Source organism: Microtus pennsylvanicus, chromosome 1 (assembly GCF_037038515.1).
Source record: "Microtus pennsylvanicus isolate mMicPen1 chromosome 1, mMicPen1.hap1, whole genome shotgun sequence".
NCBI classification, from domain to species: Eukaryota; Metazoa; Chordata; class Mammalia; order Rodentia; family Cricetidae; genus Microtus; species Microtus pennsylvanicus.
Window position 1 is genome coordinate 145,596,930 of NC_134579.1, and position 12,069 is coordinate 145,608,998.

The window sequence follows — 12,069 nt, forward strand, 5'->3', positions numbered from 1 at the left end:
TGGACGTAGGCTAGAATCTTCCCAGTAAGTGCACCTTGAGGTGCTACACACACGATTGGAAATGGGCTAGTTCAGGTGCGAGAGTTAGCCAAGAAGAGGCTAGATATAATGGGCCAAGCAGCGTTTTAAGGAACACAGTGTCTGTGTAATTACTTTGGAGTATAAGCTAGCCAGGAGGCGGTGGTGCTGGGGATGCAGCCCTGCTGCTCCAATTACAACACAAGGCTCTGGTGGTCACCCACCCATGTGTATGCAAAACCAAGGCTCCAGGGTTGCTCCTCCAAGTATAGGAGCCACCCTAGAGTCGTGATCACAGATGTGGTGAGGGATTGTTGGAAGTGTGTTTTGATTGTTCTCAGGTCTCTGGGACTTTGATGACTGAGAGTGGGGCTTGGAGTGTGCCTCCAATAGCTAGAGCCTAGAGAGGATGGCTCTCCAACTGGGAACCCAGACATTCACCTCTCCAGGTGCAGTCGGGGTCAATTCTCTTGTGGTCCCGATAGTAGTGGGGGATGCTTTGGGCCATAAGGAGGCAGAACCAATGTTTCTGGGGTGTTGGTGGGTAGAGGTGGGGGTTGGCATGTGGCTTTAGTGTCTAGGGCGTAGAAAGTAGGGGCATCCAGCTGTTAACCCAGTCACTCAACTTTCCAGTTATAGGCAGGGACAAGGCTCTGTAAATCACAGATGTGGTGGTGATGGTTCAGATCGTGGGGAGGCTGAAGGTCTCTGGGGTTTTCGTGGGTGGGAGTGGGGTGCATAATGTGCTAGGGCATAGAGAGAAGGGCTTTTTTAATTTTTATTTTTTATTGATAAAAGGAGAATAATAAAAAGTTTCCACCTCCCATCCTCCCATTTCCCTCCCCCTCCTCCCACCCTTCTCCCCCTCCCCCCAATCCTCTCCCCCTCCCTCTCCAGTCCAAAGAGCAGTCAGGGTTCCCTGCCCTGTGGTAAGTCCTAGGTCCTCCCCCCTCCGTCCATATCTAGTCCAAACCGGCTAGACTCCCACCAAGCCAGCACATTAAGTAGGATTAAAACCCCGTGCCATTGTCCTTGGCGTCTCATCAGCCCTCATTGTTCGCCATGTTCAGAGAGTCCAGTTTTATTCCATGCTTTTTCGGTAACAGTCCAGCTGGCCTTGTTGAGCTCCCAGTAGATCAGCTCCACTGTCTCAGTGGGTGGGTGCACCCCTCATGGTCCCAACTTCTTTGCTCATGTTCTCCCTCCTTCTGCTCCTCCTTGGGACCTTGGGAGCTCAGTCCAGTGCTCCAGTGTGGGTCTCTGTCTCTATCTCCATCTATCACCAGATGAAGGTTCTATGATGATATGCAAGATATTCATCAGTATTGCTCTAGGATAGGGTCATTTCAGGTTCCCTATCTTGAGCTTTCCAAGGAACTAACTGGGGACCTCAGCTTGGGCACCTGGGAACCACTCTAGGGTCAAGTCTCTTGCCCACCCTAAAGTGGCTCCCTTAACTAAGAATTGTGGTTTCATGCTCCCCTTTCCAACCTTCCTTTATCCCAATCCTCCTGTTTCCCCAAGTCCCACCCCTCCTTCCCTTCTACCTTTTCTCTCCCCATCTCCCCTTATCCCCATGCCACCCCACCCCCAAGATCCCAATTTTCTCCCCGGATATTTTGTATACTTCCCTTAGCCAAGAGGATAACTATATGTTTTTCCTTGGGTTCACCTTCTTACTTAGCTTCTTTAGGTTCATCTATTGTAGACTCCGTGACCCTTATTTATGGCTAGAAACCAATTATGAGTGAGTACATCCCATGTTCATCTTTTTGGGTCTGGGATACCTCACTCAGGATAGTGTTTTCTATTTCCATCCATTTGCATGCAAAATTCGAGAAGTCATTGTTTTTTCCCGCAGCGTAGTACTCTGATGGAGGAAGGTCATTGGTTAAATTAAAAGAAACTGCTTGGCTCTCATTGGGTAGGAGATAGGTGGAAGGAGTAAACAGAACAGAACGCTGGGAGGAAGAGGAAGTGAGCTCAGACTCCACAGCTCTCCTCTCGGGGGCAGACGCTTCAGAGAGATGCCATGCCTCGCTCCTGGGCAGACACATGCGATTAAGCAAGCCGCCATGTTAGACATGCTGAATCTTTCCTGGTAAGACCGGTGCTCACAGATTATTAGAGATGGGTTGATTGGGATGTGAGAATTAGCCAGTAAGGGCTAGAGCTAAATGGCCAAGCAGTGATTAAAAGAATACAGTGTCCGTGTAATTATTTCGGGGCAAAAGCTAGCCTAGCAGGCGGCTGGGGTGTTGGGGATGCAGCCCCGCCGCCGCTCTATATTACTACAAATGATGCCCAGACGTGTGGCTAACTGAGTCCACTGAAAGCCTGAGAAAGCTTGGGCAAGAGTAAAGCATGTTTTCTTGATTGTGACAATTTCTCTGGTCTACTCTGCTTGCCAGAGGCAAGCAAGCGCCTCATCTAAGAGAGGCTTCCTGACTCAGCTTTAGCTGCAAAGCCTGCAGCTCATTAAGAGGTCCTGCCACGAAACACTCAAACGGTGTTGATGAAAAGCTGAACGCATGCTTTTCGGTTTTCAGCCATAGCAGGAAAAAAGCTGCGCCATTTAAAAATGCCGGCTTTCTGGGCCATCCTGCCAGGGCAAACTCTGATTGTTTGAGGCAGGAGGGCCGGCTACAGAGAGAGGACTTGAGTGTTGTCTGTTGTAGCTCGCTGGCTGGCAGGGACCTTACAGCCAGTACCTCAGCCATGAGGCTGGAAAGCTAAGGAATGGGCTACATATAACCTGCAAAGCCACGGCTTTAATTCTACTGATATTGCTTGCTAAATTAAGGACTCATGTGGTCAGAAAAAGAGAGATATACAGTAAAGAGAGATTCAAAGACAAAGAAAATTTCTAAATGGTTAACTGTGTGTTAAAAATATATGCAAGCTAAAAGTTGAAATTCTTAAAAAAAAGGAAGAGAGTTGTTGTGTGTCATAGTACACACCTTTAATCCCAACACTTGGGAGGCAGAGGGAGATAAATCTTTGTGACTTCAAGGTGTGGTAGCACACGCCTTTAATCCCAGTGCCTAAAAGGCAGAGACAAACATATCTCTGTGAGTTCAATGTGTAGTAGCAAACACCTTTAATCCCAATGCCTGGGAGGCCTAGACTGGCGGATCTCTGAGAGTTCAAAGACAGCCTGGCCTACAGAGTTATTCCAGGTCAAAGATATACGCTCAAAAAGCAAAAAGTTAACCTAGGAATGTCACAGCTTAGATTCTTAAGTGCCTAGTGATTTAATGGCGCAAATCAAAAGTGCTCCTGGATAGTAAAAAATTGCAGATTCACAATAGGACAGATTCAGACCACTAAATGAGTCACACTGTTGAATGAATGTACGTAGGCTTGGGAAAGAAAAGAAAAAGAATATAGAGAATAAAGTTAATGGTTTAAAAAAAAGAGGTAAAGTCTTTAAAGAGACAGAGTACAGATAGTTAAGAGATTAAAAGAAATAAAGAAAAATAAGCCACGTAAAAATGGAAAATTCACAGAGAGTCTGGATTATGTACATTGTGTTTTCTTTAAAATTTTTAACTGTGAAGGAGCTAAGTACAGACAGACATTTCATTATATGGACTGCCAAATGGAACCAGAATGGATATGATAAGGGTATTATGATTTCAGAATTTGGATCTAAGGATATGATACTATAAAAGAGATTCTTCTTTTGTTTTCACAGAGGATCAGACCTTGTGGATTGCATCTATCCCGATTTGGTGTGATGGACCACGTCCTCCTGAAGGGTTGGTGTGAACACCTTCAGAAAATTGCTTCGCTCAACTGCCAACTGAGATGAAACTAGCACACAGGTTATACCATGAAAGACCTAATTAACGATACCCCCATTCACCAGGAAGCAGTTTGGAGAGAAAAAACTGTGCCCATGTTCCCAAAATATTGTCTATAAATGTTCTTTTACATTTAAAGGGGGAAATGATATAGGTATGAATAATTTGCATTGGTAGGGATTTTAAGGTCAATTTTGTTATATGTATAAGTGTTTCTGATTTTGATTAAGGTATTGTGATTGTGTAGTTCATTTAAATATGTACTGTATAATTAAGAAATATAGGCTGTTAATGGATAATCATCGATAATAGTAAAGCTTGTAGTCATGTTAGTTGGATTTTCTAGATATATAGAGATATATTTTAGATAGACATTCTTCATGTCTTTTAAAGATTACAGAATAGGACATTTAATGTTTTAATAACTTAGGACTATTCATGACAATGAGACACTCTGCTCCTGGCAGCACCAATCTACTTCACGAAGAAGATGGGCATTGAAGAGGATCCTTATGGAGTTTGATAGCCATTTGGGCAAGAAACTGCTCTTGCCTGGACTATTCCATAAACTGGACACAGAGAACCCACAGAGAGAGGACTACTGAACTTGCCTAAGGTGAGATGATCTTTCGGGGTTCCTGATTCATGAAAGAGTCTGCGAGACATTCTGCAGGACACAACAGATAGTGACTGAACTGACTTTTAATTTTCCTGCTTTATGGAAATGTCTGCTGGATACGATGGGCCTAAAGGCTGAAGATTGATGCCCCAACGGTACAGAGGAACTTTGGGTGACTGTCCAGGCAGCGAGATGTCTCTGTCATTTCTAGAGTTTAAAAGTTGCTTTTTTCTTGTTTGCTTATGTAGTATTGTATCTTTCTGGAGACTTTGATGGAGTTAAGAATAGTTAGTTATAGTTATAGTTTTCCTTAGTTATGATGAAGATTATTGTAACTTTTACTTGATAACTATTTCGTTATATGTCATTTTGCTATGTTAAAGTTAAAGCCTTTTTTTTTTTGTTTAAACCAAAAAAGGGGAAATGATGGACGAAGGTTATTGGTTAAATTAAAAGAAACTGCTTGGCTCTCATTGGTTAGGAGATAGGTGGGAGGAGTAAACAGAACAGAACACTGGGAGGAAGAGGAAGTGAGCTCAGACTCCACAGCTCTTCTCTCGGGGGCAGACGCCTCAGAGAGATGCCATGCCTCGCTCCTGGGCAGACACACGCGATGAAGCAAGCCGCCAGGTTAGACATGCTGAATCTCTCCCGGTAAGACCGGTGCTCACAGATTATTAGAGATGGGTTGATCGGGACGTGAGAATTAGCCAGTAAGGGCTAGAGATAAATGGCCAAGCAGTGATTAAAAGAATACAGTGTCTGTGTAATTATTTCGGGGCAAAAGCTAGCTGAGCAGGAGGCTGGGGTGTTGGGGACGCAGCCCCGCCACCGCTAAATATTACTACAGTACTCTAGTGTGTATATATTCCATACTTTTTCATCCATTCTTCCATTCAAGGGCATCTAGGTTGTTTCCAGGTTCTGGCTATTACAAATAATACTGCTATGAACATAGTTGAACAAATGCTTTTGTCATATGATAGAGCATCTCTTGGGTATATTCCCAAGAGTGGTATTGCTGGGTCCAGGGGTAGGTTGATCCCGAATTTCCTGAGAAACAGAAACACTGACTTCCACAGCGGCTGCACAAGATTGCATTCCCACCAGCAATGGATGAGGGTACCCCTTCCTCCAAAGCCTCTCCAGCAAAGGCTATCCTTGGTGTTTTGGATTTTAGCCATTCTGACAGGTGTAAGATGATATCTCAAAGTTGTTTTGATTTGCATTTCCCTGATCGCTAAGGAAGTTGAGCATGACCTTAAGTGTCTTTTGGCCATTTGAAGTTCTTCTGTTGAGAATTCTCTGTTCAGATCAGTGCCCCATTTTTTAATTGGGTTAATTAGCATTTTAAGGTCTAGTTTCTTGAGTTCTCTATATATTTTGGAGATCAGACCTTTGTCTGTTGCGGGGTTGGTGAAGATCTTCTCCCAGTCAGTAGGTTGCCTTTGTGTCTTAATAACAGTGTCCTTTGCTTTACAGAAGCTTCTCAGTTTTAGTAGGTCCCATTTATTCAATATTGCCCTTAATGTCTGTGCTTCTGGGGTTATACCTAAGAAGCGATCTTTTGTGCCTATCTGTTGTAGGGTATTTCCCACTTTCTCTTCTATCAGGTTCAGTGTTTTCGGGCTGATATTGAGGTCTTTAATCCATTTGGACTTGAGTTTTGTGCACGGTGATAGATATGGGTCTATTTTCATTCTTCTACAGGTTGACATCCAGTTGTGCCAGCCCAATTTGCTGATGATGCTTTCTTTCTTCCATTGTATACTTTTAGCTCCTTTATCGAAAATGAGGTGTTCATAGGTTTGTGGGATAAAATCCGGGTCTTCTATACGATTCCATTGGTCGACTTCTCTGTTTTTATGCCAGTACCACCCTGTTTTCATTACTGTAGCTCTGTAACGGAGTTTGAAGTCAGGGATGGTAATGCCTCCAGAAGATCCTTTATTGTATAGCATTGTTTTGTCTATCCTGGTTTTTTTGTTTTTCCATATAAAGCTGATTATTGTCCTCTCCAGATCTATGAAGAATTTTGATGGGATCTTGATGGGGATTGCATTGAATCTATAATTTGCCTTTGGTAGAATTGCCATTTTTACTATGTTGATCCTCCCAATCCAAGAGCAAGGGAGGTTCATCCATTTTTGGTATCCTCTTCAATTTCTTTCTTCAATGCCTTAAAGTTCTTGTCAAATAGATCTTTCACTTCCTTGGTTAGATTTACCCCAAGATATTTTATGCTGTTTGTGGCTATCATGAATGGAGAAGCTTTTCAATTTCCCTTTCTGCTTTCATATCCTTTGTGTATAAGAGGGCGACTGATTTTTTGGAGTTGATCTTGTATCCTGCCACATTACTAAAGCTGTTTATCAGCTGTAAAAGTTCTTTGGTGGAGTTTTGGGGGTCGCTTATGTACACTATCATATCATCTGCGAATAACGAAAGTTTCACGTCTTCCTTTCCAATTTGAATCCCCTTGATCCCATTATGTTCTCTTATTGCTATTGCTAGAACTTCAAGCACTATATTGAAGAGGTATGGTGAGAGTGGACAGCCTTGTCGTGTTCCTGAGTTAAGCGGGATGGGTTTGAGTTTCTCTTCATTTAATTTGATGTTAGATGTCGGCTTGCTGTATATAGCTTTTATTATACTTAGGTATGACCCTTGTATCCCTAATCTCTCCAAGACTTTTAACATAAATGGATGTTGAATTTTGTCAAATGCTTTTTCAACATCTAATGAAATGATCATATGGTTTTTTCTTTCAGATTATTTATATGCTGGATTACATTGATAGATTTTCGTATGTTGAACCAGCCCTGCATCTCAGGAATGAATCCTACTTGATCATAATGGATAGTTTTTCGGATGTGTTCTTGGATTCGGTTTGCCAGTATTTTGTTGAAGATTTTTGTGTTGATATTTATGAGTGAGATCGGTCTGTAATTCTCTTTCCTGGTTGAGTCTTTGTGTGGTTTTGGTATCAGAGTAACTGTAGCTTCATAAAAGGAATTTGGTAATGACCCTTCTGTTTCTATATTGTGGAATACATTGAGGAGTATAGGTATTAGGTCTTCTTGGAAGTTCTGGTAGAATTCCGCATTAAAACCATCTGGCCCTGGGCTTTTTTTGGTAGGGAGGTTTTTGATAACAGCTTCTAATTTTTTGCAACTGACAGGTCTGTTTAGATTGTTCACCTGGTCCTGGTTTAATTTTGGTAAATGGTATTTATCTAAAAAATGTCCATTTCTTTTACATTTTCCAGTTTTGTGTTATACAGGCTTTTGTAGTAAGATCTAATGACTCTCTGAATTTCCTCTGTGCTTGTGGTTATGTCCCCCTTTTCATTTCTGATCTTATTAATTTGCAAATTATCTTTCTGCCGCATGACTTGTTTGGATAGGGGTTTGCCAATCTTGTTGATTTTCTCCAGGAACCAGCTTTTTGATTCATTGATTCTTTGGATTGTTTTCTGTGTTTCTATTTTGTTGATTTCAGCCCTCAGTTTGATTATTTCCAGTCTTCTACTCCTCCTAGGTGAGTCTGCTTCTTTTTTTCTAGAGCTTTCAGGTGGGCTGTTAAGTCTCCAATATGTGCTTTCTCTGTTTTCTTTAAGTGGGCACTTAGTGTGCTGAACTTTCCTCTTAGGACTGATTTCATAGTGTCCCATAAGTTCGAGTATGTTGTTTCTTTATTTTCATTGAATTCAAGGAAGACTTTAATTTCTTTCTTTATTTCTTCCTTAATCCAGGTATGGTTCAGTAGTTGACTGTTCTGTTTCCATGAGTATGTAGGCTTTCTGGGGGTAGCATTGTTGTTGAATTCTAACTTTAATCCATGGTGATCTGATAAGACACAGGTGGTTAGTAATATTTTTTTGTAACTGTGTAAGTTAGCTTTGTTACCGAGTATGTGGTCAATTTTCGAGAAGGTTCCATGAGCTGCAGAGAAAAAGGTATATTCTTTCCTCTTTGGGTGGAATAATCTATAGATGTCTGTTAAGTCCATTTGCTTCATTACCTCCATTAATTCTCTAATTTCTCTGTTAGGTTTCTGTCTGATTGACCTGTCCATTGGTGAGAGAGGAGTGTTGAAGTCTCCCACTACTAGTGTGTGCGGTTTGATGGCTCCCTTGAGTTTTAATAATGTTTCTTTTACATATGTGTGTGCTTTTATATTAGGGGCATAGATATTCAGGATTGAGACTTCTTCCTGATGAATTGTTCCTGTTATGAGTATAAAATGTCCCTCTCCATCTCTTCTGATTGATTTAAGTTTGAAGTCAACTTTGTTAGAAATTAGTATGGCCACACCTGCTTGTTTCTTAGGTCCATTTGCTTGATAAGCCTTTTCCCAGCCCTTTACTCTGAGTAGGTGCCTGTCTTTGTGGTTGAGGTGTGTTTCTTGTAGACAGCAGAATGTTGGATCCTGTTTTCATGTCCAATCTCTTAGCCTGTGCCTTTTTATAGGTGAATTGAGCCCATTGATATTAAGTGGTATTAATGACCAGTGGTTGTTAACTCCGGTCACTTTTTTAGTAGTAGGGTTTGTGTGTTTCCCTTCTTTGAGTTGCGCTGGTGAAGGGTCTCTAGATGTCTGAGTTATTGTGGTCATTGTTGGACTCCTTGGTTAGTGATTTTCCTTCTATTATTTTCTGTAAGGCTGGATTTGTGGCTATGTATTGTTTAAATTTGTTTTTATCCTGGAAAATTTTGTTTTCCCCATTTATAGTGAACGAAAGCTTGGCTGGATATAGTAGTCTGGGCTTGCATCCATGGTCTCTTTGTTTTTGCAGTACATCTATCCAGGACCTTCTGGCTTTCATGGTTTCCATAGAGAAGTCAGGTGTAAGTCTGATAGGTTTACCTTTATAAGTAACTTGGCCTTTTTCCTTTGCAGCTCTTAATATTCTTTCTTTATTCTGTATATTTTGTGTTTTGATTAGTATATGGCGAGGGGATTTTTTTTTTTTTTGATACAGCCTTTGGTGTTCTGTATGCCTCTTGAACCTTCATAGGTACATCTTTCTTCAGGTTGGGAAAGTTTTCTTCTATAATTTTATTAAGTATATTTTCTGGACCGCTGAGCTGCACTTCTTCTCCTTCTTCTACTCCAATTATGCTTAGGTTTGGTCTTTTTATTGTGTCCCATATTTCCTGAATGTTTTGTGATGAGAGTTTGTTGGACTTGCTGTTTTCTTTGATCAGTGCGTTTATTTTCTCTATGTTATCCTCAGAATCTGAGATTCTTTCTTCTATCTCTTGTGTTCTGCTGGTTATACTTGTTTCTGTAGTCTCTATTCCTTTACCTAGATTATCCACGTCCAGCCAGCCCTCTGTTTGTGTTTTCTTCTTTGCCTCCATTTCAGTTTTCAAGTCATGAACTGTTTCCCTTATCTGCTTGATTGTATTTCCTTGGTTTCCTAGCGTATCATTCACTGATTTACTCAATTCCTCGAACTTTCTGTTATACTTCTCATCCATTTCTATAAGGGCGTTTTTTATATGCTGTTTAAGGGTGTCAATCACTTTCATGAAGTCAGTTTTTTCTACTTCTTCTTGATTAAGATGTTCATGTGCTCCTGTTGTGAGGTTGCTGGCTTCTGGTGGTTTCACTAGGTGCCCGGATTGAAACTCCGTGCTGCTTGTTTAGCTCGCAAACAAAGGGCCCACCATGCTTGCTGCAGGCAGGCTATGGAGACAAAGGAGCTACAGCCCTCCCCTTTGCCCTCAGCTTCGGCTTTGGTCCTAGCACCCAAGCAGGCTGAGCTGGGAGGCGCTATGCTGCCAAAGAAGGGAGGGAGTGAGGGGGTGGGGGGATCTGGAAGTAAGCTGGATGGGATAGGAAGAGAGAGGAGGTATTGGGCAGTATAATCCCTCTAGGATAACCAGTAAGTGTAGGCGGGCTGAGGTACATCTGAGTTCCCTGTTCCTGGCTGCTGCAGCACTCACTCATCACAATGATGTGCTCTGCCGCCAAAGAAGGGAGGGAGGGAGGGAGACAGGGGGTGGGGGGATCTGGATGTAAGCTGGATGGAATAGGAAGAGAGAGGAGGTATCAGGCAGTATAGCCCCTGTAGGATGAACAGGAAGTGTAGGCGGGGTGAGTTCCCTGTTCCCAGCTGCCACAGCACTCACTCACCACAATGATGTTTCACTCGGTGCCCAGATCGAAACTCTGTGCTGCTTGGTTAGCTCGCAAACACAGAGCCCACCCTGCTTGCTGCAGGCTGGCTATGGAGACAAAGGAGCTACTGCCCTCCCCTTTGCCCTCCGCTTTGGGTTCAGTCCCAGCGCCCAAGCCAGGAGGGCTTTTTATCCAGGAACACAGACACTTAATTTTCCAGGTATAGTCAAGGTCAAGGCTCTGGTGGTTGCAGATAACAATGGGGGAGGTGTTTGGGGGAGGCTGCTAGCAGGTCTCTTGGTCTTCAGAGTTTGGAATTTGGTTTGGCATCTGCTTTGGGGGCTAAGGATTAATTAGCAGGACCCTCTATCCAGGAGCCCAGTCACTCATCTCTCCAGGTTAACTCAGGACCCAGGTTTTCAGTACAAACTATAAACCGTATTATTGCTAACATATCTAAAACCTTTACCTCTTTTTGGAAACTTAAAAGGATTCATAGAAGCTTCAAGGAGTCATGACTTGGATTCACCTGTCACAGGTCAAACAAATTCCAAACTTTCCTGGTATAGACAACATCCTAATTTCTGCAAGTTACAGAATAGATTACATTGGCCATTATCATCAACAATAAACTGGTACATGAGGCCAAAATACATACAGGACAAATAAGGAATTGTAGTGCCTGTTAGCATACCACAGTGCATGCTGACCTCCAAGCTCTCTGGCCAAGTGCCTGTTGGAGAGTCCACAGAGATACTCAGTGTCCTGGCTCCTTTCAGGTCTTCTTACTCTATCCTCTACCCCAAATTTCTCCAGGTTATACATTTCTTTCCCCAGATTCTGATTCCTATATAACTCTGTTATGCTCTTGACTCTCTTGTTCTTCTTGGTGATTCTTTCTCTCTCGGCTTTCTCTCTGTTGATCCTGCTTTCTTGCTCCCCAAATCATGATCTGGAAAATTCTGCTGGTCATGTTTAGTCTACTCCAATCTCTCTCTCTGTTGTAGACATTCTCAGATGCCTCTTTCTGTATTCTCCATTTTACCTATCAGGAAAATCTTCCCCTTAACCATAAAAATATAAAAAAATTGTATTCTTTCTCCCATTTTCACATTCTGATTTAAATATGTGTCTTTATGACATGCAAGTAGAAGGGAACTGTGTGAGAAGAGAATGTAATAATAGGAACAAAAGTATGGGACTTGACAGTGGAGGAGCAATACTGGATAAATTACAATGTTGTGCATGTATATATCAGAGTTTCATAATAAAGTCAATAATTTTATATGCCCACTAAATATTTTCATCAAAAAGAAGAAAAAGTGAAATTCAAATATGATATTCCAAGTAAATGTAAGTTTATAAAAGTCTTATACAATACGCTATTTGAATGAGGTTTGAAAATCTCTATAAATACAATTTATTTATTCCTTTTGCCTAAATGTCACAAAGTAAAAAGTATAGTTTATTGTAGGTTTTCTATGTTTAAAATATTAC